Source organism: Leptidea sinapis, chromosome 43, assembly GCF_905404315.1.
Source record: "Leptidea sinapis chromosome 43, ilLepSina1.1, whole genome shotgun sequence".
Lineage (NCBI taxonomy): Eukaryota > Metazoa > Arthropoda > Insecta > Lepidoptera > Pieridae > Leptidea > Leptidea sinapis.
Window position 1 is genome coordinate 533,350 of NC_066307.1, and position 14,115 is coordinate 547,464.

General features: G+C 33.2%; 1 protein-coding gene across 1 annotated transcript in view; it reads right to left on the reverse strand.

Moving 5' to 3' along the window:
* The window catches only part of LOC126977039 (uncharacterized), a 74,863-nt gene that overhangs the window by 36,261 nt on the left and 24,487 nt on the right, over positions 1–14,115 (reverse strand). Inside the window, exon 2 of the mRNA XM_050825699.1 lies at positions 5,532–5,580. The gene's annotated coding sequence lies outside the window, so the exon portion shown is untranslated. The remainder of the gene's footprint in view (positions 1–5,531; positions 5,581–14,115) is intronic.

Here is a 14,115-nt window from a genome sequence, read left to right on the forward strand (position 1 = left end):
AAAAGTGTACAATCTAGGAATATGATCAGATTTAGATGGTAATAACCAAATAAAAATAATACCAAAAAGAATGAAAAAAAATGTGAATAAAAAATTAAAAAAACACTCGACATAGGTAATTGACGGGTAAAAGTGATTTTTCTGAAACAATAGGATTTTAGACCATTTTTAAACTGCAGCATTGGGCTGTGGCTGCAGTGAGGACGTAAAGTAATTATTATGTGTTTGTACAAAGACGACCATCTGAGCAAATGTAAAATTTGATTCACGGCTTTAATATTGTAGATGTTACGAATATTCGTTTAATACGAACGAAGCAAAGCTTAAATTTAAAACGAAAGAACTCTTTGTGGAAGTTCGGATCGTCTCCGCTGACAAAGAACTAGAAAATCCGAATAAATTGCAATCCAATTTTTTCCATTCCAAATTTGCGATCCGCGTAATAGATTGAGCGCAGTTATCTCCAAAGCCTGCATTTCACTTTTGTCCGCATTTTAATTTTATCCTATTTACCCTAGACTTTATTCTGAAATACCGTCAGCAAAGACAATATTGTAATAAAAGATTGGACTTATTATAAGTGTCTTAAGGAGAAGTAATTCTCAATAAAACAAAGTATTTCATTTTATTTATATTAAACATGGAAAATGCTCAAGTGCACATCATAAATAATATTTTCCTTAACAGTCGGACGTGAAGGTTCAAATGAGCCATTTCGAATAACATCTCCAAGATATATCCGTGAGAACTAAAACTTACTCAAGGTGTGCCCGTGCTCGCCAATACAACGATGTTTATCCTTTACAACCTGATGTAATCACACTTGATATATTACTTGTATGTGAATTAAATTATCTGTTTGCTTTACGAGGATCTATACTAACTTCTTTACAAGAACATTGCGTGCACGAAACATGTCTGAGATTTGGCGTAGACTTAGAGGAAGTTGTCATTGTAAAATGATATTGTTCAATTACTACATTTTTTTTAACAAGAACAGAATATCAGATATTTTGCGGATGACACAGCTCAAAAAAAAAAAAATCTTTATTTAGGGTTCCGTAGACAAATGGCAAAAAATTTAACCCTTATAGATTCGTCATTTCTGTCTGTCTGTCCGTATGTCACAGCCACTTGTTTTCCGAAACTACAAGAACTGTTGAAACTTGTTAAGTAGGTGTATTCCGTAAATCGCATTAAGATTTTCATAGAAAAAAAGAAAGAAAAAACAATAAATTTTGGGTGTTCCCCAGAAACTTAGAAAGTAGAACTGAAACTCAAAATATTTTTATAGGTTTTCAAAAATGATATTGAGATTTTTTATCATTTTCTCGACTCGCACTTTGCCGCGTTTTTATAAATTATGGTCGAATTACGATTTATAGCAAATGTCTAGTAGGTATTTGTAATTTGTTGTTTTCATAAATGGTACCTCATACTCATGGCGATTTATTTTAGATGTTCTGTGTCAGTACTACAAATGGTTACACCAAACGATTAATAGGTTCTGACGCATCATTATTTCCGAAATTACACATTACATTACATTACACATACAATTAGATATTTGGTTGTGTAAGCCGCTGTCGAAAGGTTAGTCAGGACGTAATTGTATCATTTGTACACTTTAGATACATATTTTTTTTTTGTTAATTCTTCAAATAATACTTCAGTTTATAATAATTCGGATAATCTGTGGGCTACACCGGAAATGCCTAGAAAACAATTACACGGCAATGTCGCGTGGTTTCAACTTTGTGAATTTAATTGCGCTTAAAAACCGAAGGACAATAATTGTATTGTCGTGGCGCAAATAAAACGGCGATTAACCTTCAACATAAACATGATAATAAACTTTTACGCAGTGCCTGTACTGATTTAACTCAATTATTTATTGTACATTTCAATAACAAGAAGAAGAAGGACAAATATATACATTATAAAAAAAATTATAAGTTGTTATATCTCATTGTAATACTTGTAAGGTTGTACTATTACATATTATTCTTTTTACGGAAAAAGGAGAACAAACGAGCGTACGGGTCAACTGGTGTTAAGTGATCACCGTCGCCCACATTCTATTGCAACACCAGAGGAATCACGGGAGCGTTGCCGGCCCTTAAGGAAGGTGTACGCGCTTCCTTTGAAGGTACCCGTGTCGTATCGTCCCAGAAACACCGCACAAGGAAGCCCCATTCCGCAGCTTGGGTGTACGTGGAAGAAAGCCACTTGAAAAGCGCACAATGGAGGACCGCCACACACCCAGATGGTGGGGATGATATCCTAAATTGTGGCGTGTCATGCGAAGTTGGAATTTGGCGGCAGGAGTTAGATGAAACCGCTCTTCGGAACACTCCCCGTGATAAATGCGATAGAAGACACACAATGAAGCGACGTCTCTGCGCAACGCCAAGTGATCCAGCCGTTCATTGAGCAATTCAAACCCTGCATGGCCCGTGTATACGGCATCACCAGTGCTGTCGTCTGCATAGCAATGTATGTTAGAGGTATCCAACATATCATTGATATGCAGAAGAAACAGTTCTTTGCCTGTAGTTAGAACGGTTCTCAAATCTCATCAACTGGAACACAACAGGCACCAGAGTTATCAGTATAACTAGAGTAAAGTCTATCTTTTTTTAGGTCTTTGCATGGATTGAATTAGTGAATCTATCTGTATAAATATAGTGTTTATACGTTATCTGTACAAATTCTTATGTGTGTTGATTTTTGTACAACCTTATTATGTAATAATTGAAACTCTTCACCCTACCGAGTATAGTTAGTATAGTTATGAAGTTGTTTATATTCTGTAGGCTGAATCTCTTCTATTAAATGATAAAATACAGGAATTTAAATGTTAATATAAAATTAATACGATTTTTTATTAGGTAGGCACACCAAGACACAAGCTGGGATTGCACAGTTTGACATACTAACAAAGACTTAATAAACATAAAAAAATAAACACACACACACGCAAACACACACACACGCAAACACACACACACACACACACGCACACACACATACCTCTTTTTAGTGAGTTTGCTAATTATGTTTAATAATTAGCCTTTTGGAAGGACCTAGCCTCTGCAACTCAGGGTATTCTATCGCAGAGGGTAGGGCACAAAACATTTTGTACCACATATTATTCGTTTAATAATAATATTATTATTATTGTAAGTGATTAAAGATTTATATACAGAACTTAAACGGTATTAACTATTTTGCAACCTAAATATAATTCGTGAATTTTAATTTAAGGCCTGTATACAAACAGAGATTCGTTTGAGATCAAGTTGGAAACATGAATTAATATTCAATCTTCTTTGTCTCAAGGAAGTGTTGTATCGTATTTTGACCTTTGTAATTTGTAACCGGTTTCAAACAACTTGTTCTAAGTCTTAAATATATCTAATTTGAGTGGTTTCGATGTCATGCCATTATTAAGATGCACTCTAGAAATCTTGTTCTATTGGATACCGGGAGGCTAACACCGAAATTAAATAAGGTTTTATTCTTTATGTTTATTTATTTATACGTTTTTTTTATGTTAATTCCTGTAAGTTTTTTCTCTCTACTTCGAAACACGAAAAGAGTCACCGAAGTGAACAAATTTTACCCTTTGCTATTAAAAAAGCAAAAAACGAATTAAAAAAAAGTTTAGTAGACTCGCCAAATTTCAAGTACAGTCTGAAGTTTTCACGTGTACCTGTTTTTTGTTACTGCGCAACTGTTTGCATCAACGTCAGAGCAAACCGCAAGTTTGGCGAGGGGTTTACTACAATGACATACTTTGCTGTTAATAGATGTTATGTTATGTTGTTTTACCAGTAACAGGCTCCTTTGCACAGGAATTTACTGGGCAAATGAGACTTAACATAACATATAGCGGCACAACAGTTGTAGTGCCGCTCAGAATTTTTGGGGTTTTTCAAGAATCCTGACCGGCACTGCATTATAATGGGCAGGGCGTATTAATAACCATCCGTTGAACGACCTGCTCGTCTCTTCCCTTTCATAAAAAAAATGTTAGATATTATCATAAGTTATGATTCATTACAAATTGATAAAAATGTTCTACGGACTTACACTTATGGAATACTGTAATTGGAGTAAAAGGTATTAACCCGCTATTAACGCCCTCTACGACTGTTTTCCACATAACTACAACAAGGAGCTAGATATTAACAACTTAAAAAATAAAATTATAAACCCGTATAGAGCTACTTATTGGGATGAACACGATTATTTTAATTATCTACCACTGGTGATAATGATTAAGCTGATAGTTTTAATATATTTGTAACACTATTCAGAGGTACAATCAACAACATATAATTAAAAACATTACACGAAAAGTTTATTGCCAATCACATAAAAGCCAAGTTAATATATACGCCCTGAGGGTTTAATCTCTTTCTGTCATTGGCAGCGTGTTATTATTGCCTACGATTTGACAGATTGATTGTTTCAACCACGTGCCGCATTTCCTTAGTTTTCTAAAGCAGTAACCATTACAGATAACAAGGCATTTTCTCATTATTGACTCATTTTTGATAAATCCTCCTAAACTAATGAACAGATTTTAATGGGGATTACTTCATGGAGTGCAGTTTGGTCCAACTTGAGATATAGGATAGTTTTTATTTCGATTTGGGACCGATAATTATTTTTATTTTCAATATTTGTTTTGTATAGACATATTTTCTATGAGAGAATTTATTGAGGCACGGTTTGACAGTTCCGCTGTGAAACAATTTAATTATAACAACACTGGGATTACATTATTATCAGTAAGTATTTTGTATTTTGTTAAATTCATTAAATTCTATGTAAAATAAGACGAAGCGTATGTTACAAAATTTTAAAGATGCCATTGAGTGTCAAGTGTGCGTACTTAATAAAAATGCTATTGTTCTTAGTGCGGTATCTAGTTGAAGCGCAGCGGAGACCAATTCCTGATCGAAGCATACACTCTTAAAATCTCAAGTCAAGTGTTTAAACAATTTATAAAAAAAAGTAAATTTAAAAAAAAATATAATAATTAATTTTATTATAATTAAAATTTTGAAATAAAAAACACTCATGTCATCTCACAATGAAAACGCATTCGTAGAAAAAACGCGCCAATAAAAAGCTTTACAATGTCAAAGACAGAAAATATTAAAGTCAATAAAAAAAATTATAATATTAAAGACTCGAAATACCTTTTAGACTCGACTTTCTGTTTTAAAATGTTTGTATGAAATTAAATTACTTTGTAAACATCGTCAATTCCACTGTTTAAACAACCTATATATAGCGCTTACCTATATTCGTTAATGATTAGCATTTACGATGTTTATTCTGTTTTAAAAGTAACCTACTAACAATGGGTTTGCTCAAATTAATTAGCTAATTTTTCTGCTAGTTATTTATATTATACAAAATAACAACTACCTTCTTGTGATTTCGTTTAGTATCATTTTAATTATTCTACATAAATAAAATGGATAGTAAATTTGATTGCATATATATATACTTACACAAAGTTTCCTATTGATTTAATAATATAGTCCCAATGAGGAGAAGTACCTGAAAAAAAAACTATATAATTAAATCACAAAGCCATGTTAAATTATCATAAAAATTCCCTGAATGTCAGAACATGATGAACAAAAAATAATGTACAGAGAGAAAAGACGAAGTTTCTCACGTTTTATTATCGAGGAGGGATAAATGAGCGTTCGATTCAACTGATGGAAAGTGACCACCGCGGCTCAGACACTTTAGCTACACCAGAGGAATCACAGGAGTGTTGCCGGCCACAGGTACGCGCCGTAAGATAAGATTTATGTAACTAATTATATTGTAATGTATAATGTATTTTGTATAATTTGCACGTCATTAATATGGCGAACGTGTACTTAATAATATTTTAGTTACATAAATCTAACACGTTTATGCAAAAAAAACTTTGATTTTAAAATAAGAAGGTATGGTTTCAGTACAGCCTCGAAAACTCGAACACTCGTACTGCGCATAAATTGACTTCTACCACCCCTGCTACAATAGTATGCGATGAAAAAAATTTTATCAATTGCGATTCGGACGCGACTAGTCCTTCTCATCGGCGGCTTTATTTTATTATTTGTTGCAATAGCGGTTAATTAATGTGATTTGCGGTTTATATACGGCCCGCAGAGGTACGTACGGATATTTGAATCTTAGTAATCGGTTCCACTCGAATACGGAACCATTAAAAAATTTTTTTTACTCTGACATTTACCATTTTGGGTTCCCAATTTTTCGACATTGTTTCAATTCATAATACAGCTGCGTTATAAGAGCTATATTGTTGAAAACTACAATATTTGTTAAGACCAGTAATATGGCCCCCTTATATACACGCAACGCCCTTAATTTTTGTAACATAAGAAGTGACTATTAACATTTTGAGTTTCCCCATTTTTCAACGTTGTTTTATTTATCATTATGGTTTTCACTAGGCAACCAGTGCTAGAGCAAGCGCGGGGCCCATAGCAAATAGCTGTTGAGGTCTTCTATGACAATTAAGTGTTAAAAACTTAATACTAAATACTTACCTACACTGCTTACTGCAATACTTCTGGTATTTGCTTTTTTTGTTATATATTTATAGATATGTATTTATATAGGCAAGTAAATTACTATAAAGCCTGTTTAAAAATTTGATGTTTCATCGAACTTAAAAAGTCACTGTTCAAAATTTGTCGAAGCCTTTGTTTGCAAACTTATAATAAAAATAATACTATAATTTGTTTTGATTTGATTTAATTCAAAACCATAGAAATTATTATAAGCTTCCAGAAAACATAAAGGAAATGTCCCTGAACAAGTTAAAAGCCTTTATTAAACATAAACTTAATGAAAAATCGTTATATAATTTAAAGGATTTTTTGGATGATAAGAAAGCTTGGGTATGAATTATTGCTCTAAAGGATTCGAGCTTTAATTATTACTCTTTATTAAATATAATATAATATAAATAATTATGAATTATATTATACAAATTTAAGCAAAAAGTTCAAATTGTAAGAAGAGGTATTTAGTGAGTATTGCATATACGTACGTCACACTAAAAATTTTGCATAGCTTAAAAAAACAACATGTTATATCCAAAATACTATGTTTATTGCTTTTCAAAATACTCGCCTTTACATTTTAAAAATTTATTTTACTAAAATTTATTTAAACTACAGATCTGAATACATGTTTTCTACGTGTTGATTAAACGCTATCACTGCCTGCACTCGGAATTGGTGAAAGTGAAACCTCTCATCAAATCTTTGATTTTGGGCAATATACAGAAATCACAGGATTCTAGGTCGGGGCTATGTGCAGGATGGGTGACGAGTTGTACTTTTTAAGGAAGCTAAAAATGAATTAGTTTTGTTGGCCGTGTGTGAAGAAGCGTTGTCTTGATGTAGGAGAACGCGGCTTTTTGGTCGTCTTTCGCAAACTTCTTTTAACACCTTGGGTAAACAAATGGTAAAACACCACTCGGCATTAACACTCTTTTGATCTTCAAGTGGAATTGTGCAGATGGGACCCGTAGCTGAGAAAAAGATGCGATCATTTTTTTACCAACATTTCTCGCCTGCCTTACTTTTGTTGGCCTGTTCTCATTTTCAACCATTCGCAAGATTGCTGTTGTTTTTCGGGTTCAAAACAATAAATCCACGTTTCGTCTCCTGTGACAATATCATAAACAGAATTAGAATGTCCGTGGTCATACTTCATTAGCATCTGTGAGCACCATTCTACGCGAGCCCGCTTCTGCTTCGTTGTCACTTCATGAGGGATCCAACGACAAGAAAGTTTCCAAACTTTCAATTCTTCCTGTAAAATTTTCTGAATTTGGCTCATACCAATTCCTAATGGTTTTCGAATTGCCTCATAGGTAATCAGCGGGTTTTCTTCAATTAGCCGCTTAACAGTACCCACATTATTTTCGTTGACAGCAGTTGAAGGCCGCCCTTCACGAAATTCGTCATGTAAAGAAACCCGACCTCTCTCAAATTCAACAAAACATCGCCACACGGTGCGCAAGCAAGGTGCTTCTCTCCCAAAATAATTTTGAAGACGAGCGGCACAGTCTTGCGGAGAGAGAGAACTTTTAAAATCATAAAAAATCATCGCTCTAAAATCTTTTCGACTTAATTCCATTTTCGTTGCGTATGTAACTAGTACTTTGATGTGTATTAAAAAACAATTAACAAATGATTCACCTCTAATTGTTTTTTTTTTTAATAAGTACTAAGAAGGTTGCAACGTTTATACAACAATATAATATTCGACATTCAAATAGTTCCGATTAGCTAGAAGTGCAAAACTAGTGCCCCATGTATGTAAATGGACTTTTGTTGTTATTGGGTTGAGTTCTCGTGACAGGTTTCACCATGCTCGCTTAAATGTCAATACGGTGGGGGAGACATGGGACGGGTCGTTCCCTTCCCTAAAATATGGGTGGCCCATGCGTCATGCCCGTAAACGGGTGCTATTAAAATCAAATGTTATTATATTTTTTACTATCGCTAATGAAATGCTCGCAAAATACCTTTATTTATTTACGGTGTGTGTGGATTAATGCATCTATTGTACTCAATAACTCTTGTTTTTACTTATTAATTTACAATTACTTTTTTTTACTCACTCGTGTTAGGCGTGAGTATTTGACGTTTGAGTATTTTTGTTATAAATCATAAATAAATAAAATAAATCATAAATCCTTTATTTTTGCTAGAAAACATGTTACAATGGGTGTAAATAGTTTTAAGGTATCACTGTTATCGGCCATTTCTGGCATGCAAAATTATTATTAAATATTAATTCATTTTTCGTTTCATTACAAAATTCTACATAATATTATAATTCATAGTTTATAGTTGCATCACTTTATTGTAACTGAAGTGATTTGTAAAAAGATGTCGCTGTAAATGTTGATTTAAAAGAGTGGCAAAGAGTTTCTTGCCATTACTTCTCATTAAAGGTTAACCCTTGCAAAAGTGGCGGTAGATATAAAAAGAAAAGAAACCTTTTGACATTCATATGTATCAGTTCCTTGATCTGCATGGATAAAGGGATTTTGATTTGAGTTGATTAATAATAGTTAGACTAGTAATAATAAGAATACCCTGGCAACACTGAAACCAGCAAGAAGTGTTCAGTAAAACAAGTATTTATTAAAAGTACAATCTCGATGCAATAAAAGGCTGCCGAGCTCCGAAACACGTTTGGCGATGTTGACGCCATACCAGCTCTGACATAACATGGCCTTCGGTGCCAATATCAAAAACAACCGTATCAAGGATTTCGCGATATTGTTAACAATTCCTTTTTAAATCGCAATCCAGCTGTGTTTTACGAACAAAACCACTTTGTCTTGAACATTGATATAAAGTTAACAATATAATGCGAATGGCGCAGAAACATTTTGTGAGATTTGAGGTTTGTACATGTCGACAACGAATACGGATGGGAGTTTTAGGAAAAGTTGATCTTCAAAACATATACGTATTGCACTAAGTATGCATCGCCCTTACAACACAATAGGCTCTAAAAACCAATTATATATTTATTCTACAAATATTTATTTATTTATATTATTTTATATTCAATATATATTTTTATTTTGTATTGTTCGCAATGTAAACTCTACCTACTAGTATCTACTGAACATTCATTGGTCTGGTACCCGGGGGTGTGCATATAATATAGGTAATTAGGCAGTGCCTACCTCGCTATGAACCTAAATAAACACGGCACTAGTGTTAAAGTTAATTTAGTTTAATTTGGTTCCGTTATTATGTGACGAAACTTATATTAAACACCCACTCATAAAATTTTTCTTTACGCTAGGTACTAAATACCTACGGAAAGCAATCTTTGCATATTCCAAAGCTAAACTACGACCATGTAGATCCACAGTGGCTACCTTGCTTGAAAACCAATGCACGCCCCTGCTGGTACCTAACGATCAAAACATAATATCGTAAACAACCGCTTCTGGATATTATAGATTTATATAAGATCTGTGTTTCTAACAGGGGCGTAGCTACCGCCGTATCTGCTGTATCAATTATACGGGGGCCCCCGACGTGCGTAAGCAAAAATTAATAAAAATTTTTGCTGCTTGCCTAAAAAAAGGCAACGATAATGTATAATTTAATTGATATTGTTTGTAAAAAAATTGGAAAAAGTGACAGATAGATATTAATTATTATGATTATTAAATATTTCTTTTAATTTTATGAACATTTTTTTTCATTTGTGAGAAATCTTAACCCTTCATATGGGGCCTCAAGCAAATTTTTATACGGGGCCCCGCCAAGGCACGCTACGCCACTGGTTTCTAATGTGGCGTCTGACTGCGTTCGCCGTTTAAGGGATAACCCTAATAAATGATATAGATAACCCAATAAGGTCTAAATTAAAAAAAAAGCTTTATACTTTTCAGCAATTCGATGCATTGTGCAGCAGATAGAGAATTCTATACGCATTAGCGCGAACATAAGTACAAAAAAACAGTAAAACATTAAAAAAATTCAATAATTTTTTTTTACACTTTGTAACTTATTTTTAGCTAAACTTATTCAATTCTATGATTTTATTATAAGTAGTATAGATTAGTACGTAATAGACGTCTAGAAAAGGATAGAATAGGAAGTTGTGAGACATACTTGTATATTTAATGTTTTATTCAAACAAAACAAATCTTATAACTATATTTACGTATTATATGTATGACTACATAAAATTAAAACTATCATTACGTGGAAGGGTACCAAGAATACTGGCAGCATTTCCGCGTTGGATAGCTAGGATGATCCGTTGACCGAGATAGCTGCCAGCGTTTGGGTTTTCAGTAGCCTTTTTGAGGCGGATTATTATTATATTTAATTGCAATTAAGTTGCAAGTTTACGAATACCGTTATAACTAAGTTAATATAGATCAACATTCATTTTATGAGTACAATATATGAAGCTAACAATGACCTTACCTAAATAATATTTTTGCCAAGTCATAATATTCACTCGTAATGCCAATTAATTAGTACTGTTGTATGTACAAACATATACTTTAGATGTAAGTTTTTACGTATCGATAAATTGCTTTTTGTCTAGACATTTTAATTAATCATTCACTTTATTTAAAAAGGGGGAAAAACTGCAATAAGAAAACGTAATTGGCAAAGTAACAAGACATAATTTATTGTTTTTATAAAAACCAGGGATTTTATATTTCGTATTACTGTCCATGCTTCTTTACAGCAACAGGACAATGATAATAATAATTCATTTTTCCAAGAAGTATACTAATTAATCGATTTTGCGCGTCCATAAAAGATTTTGATATTTTTCATGACACAGTGACAAGTCTGAAAAAAAACTAACCGCACATTTCTGTTCGTAAATAATAATATGTTAGTTGATATTCATACCAACAAATTTCTTCTTTTTATTATATCTATTATTTTTAATAATTTGCTTCAAATCCTTGTCAAATTTGTAGGTCGAACTTTATTTTGTATTTAAATTAATATCAATGAGAGTGGTGTATGCACCAGTAACTGGCATTGGCAAGACCTTATCTCAGCGGATACTCCATAGGGAGTGCCGCTTGCGTCTCTCTCTCCCCAAGAGAAGGTCGCCTTCGATGAAGGCTTAGAGGGCACCTGCCCAAAGCCAACTGCAGGTGGTGTTTAGTGGGTAGGCACCTAGGTTTTCACGTGAGTCCCACATAACCAACGCAGAATTAGGCTGCGTTGGTATGCATGCGCATTCACCACCTCCCTCCTGTCGTTATCCCGGAGGGTAGCCCTTTCCCTTTGTTTGGGCGCAAAAAAAAACCTTAAGACCGTAATTCTTTTAATGTTTTGTATGTAATGCTGTCGGTGTGTCAGTTAATAAATAAATAAATAAATCCAATGCCACACTATGCTATTAAATCACAAACAAATGTAGCACAAATACATATAATTTGAAACAACAAATCGCAACCATCTAAACAATTTAGGATGAGTTGATTAATGTCGGTCTTGAAATTGTCTGAACAGTTACAAAACAGTGAAAGGCACTAGAAGGCCGCGGTAACAATGGCTCACTTATATCAAAGATATAACACCACAGAGCACCGGAAGAAGCCTCATTCATATACAACCTTTGTTTCTAACATCCTCCTGCTTCGACTCTATCATACTCTACATACGGCGTGGCTGTATGGCTAAAGGTTTGACTTTCCAGCGATGGAACACTTTAAAAAATAAAACTGTCAAATGAGAGTCGAGTCAATCAGTGATTTTGTACACGATGTTAATTTTAAATCAGACATTTATAAGTTAAATACTAAGACTAAGACGATTTATACTTCTCGATAGAGTTTTGTTAGGCATAACAACAGGCCAGGTTTATTACCTTAGTGTGCGTGACAAGCTACATCTTACACTCGAGATACGTATGTCACTAAGTTTGTCTGTGTGTGTTGTTAAAAATAGAGGCTAAAAGTTCAGCTAGACGTATAATTTATTTAAGGTTATAATATGTTAAGATATGATATTAAATAAATAATTTATCTTAATATAAACCATACAATTTACACGCACTAAAATAATCTATACAATATTTATTTATTATTAACAAACAAAATAATGAAAATTGTTTATTTCAACTGACTTAAACTATTTTCATTTTTAAGTAATCTCCCTCAACTCTGGAAATATTAAAATACTAGCTGACCCGGCAAACGTTGTTTTGCCATATAAAGTATAATTCACGCGATAGTTTTATAAGTAATAAAATATTGCCTATATTATAGCCTGTACATCATTTTGTTCTATTGTCCATAGTTTTTGCAGCGCACGCAAAAATAGGTTTTCGATTTTACACCTTGTGTTACAAAATAGCAATTTTATTACGGATCCCTAATTTTGAAAAAAAAAACATAGCCTATAGCCTTCCTCGATAAATGGACTACCCAACACTGAAAGAATCATTCAAATCGGACCAGTAGTACTAGAGTTTAGCGCATTCAAACAAACAAACAAACACTGCAGCTTTATAATATTAGTATAGATTTAATGAATCGGCATAAATTAATGGAATAAATTAAGATCTAAAGTCAGACTTACGAGTCATCATAATATACCTGTCGTACTTAACTGCCTTTAAATCTGTAATTATATAAGACTAATCATTTAAATATCTATTATTTTTTTTCTATTCTGGTCTTTTTTATTCAATTTATTACTGCTTAAGTTATATATATAGCTTTAGGTTTTCAGTAGGTAGATACATAACTAAAACACGGAGACATAAAGCATAACACTTCGGAAAAAGATACGAATAATAAAATAAAATTCGAAAGTATATTACGAATTTTTTCTCAATAAACCTAACGGTTCTTGTCGAAATCGAGTATTTTCAATATTAATTTAATATAATCGAAATAATTTCAATATTCTATTGTATTTAGATGTGAACGAATGGTTTAGTTCCCAATGCTCTTAGTAAATAATAACACAAGCATTGACGGGGAGACATTTGTCCAGCAGTGAACGTCTTCCGGCTGAAATGATGATGAATGATGAATAAAAAAATTCGTTACACAAAAATCATCTACTTATTGTTACGTAAAAACTCATCAACAAACTTTTTATAGCACAAGTTGTTCATTCTGTATCGTGTTAATAAATTTGTCGAACTGGTTTCGCTCGCTTAATTGCACTTTGCATACAATTTGCGTAATTGTGGTAATAACCCCTCCGGACCGGACCTTAAGAAGCTTATTACGATGTTTTACGATACCTTTAGGATCGTTAGCGGGCGCCGCGGCCGATTTTAATGTTTTTTTTTTATTATTTGTAACAAATGAACAAATACGTAAATTTTTATAATGGATATTTTTGTATCGGCTTGAAAAAGGACACTATGGCATTGGACTAGCCTAATGGTGACTGTGAGGTATCCATGCTTCCATGTATACCATCACCATTATATAGCCGTTGGCTGACAGTGATTGAGGAAATGGTTTTTTTTGGTAGAGATCCCGGGTTCGAATCGCGGAAGGTGCAATCATTAATACTATGAATC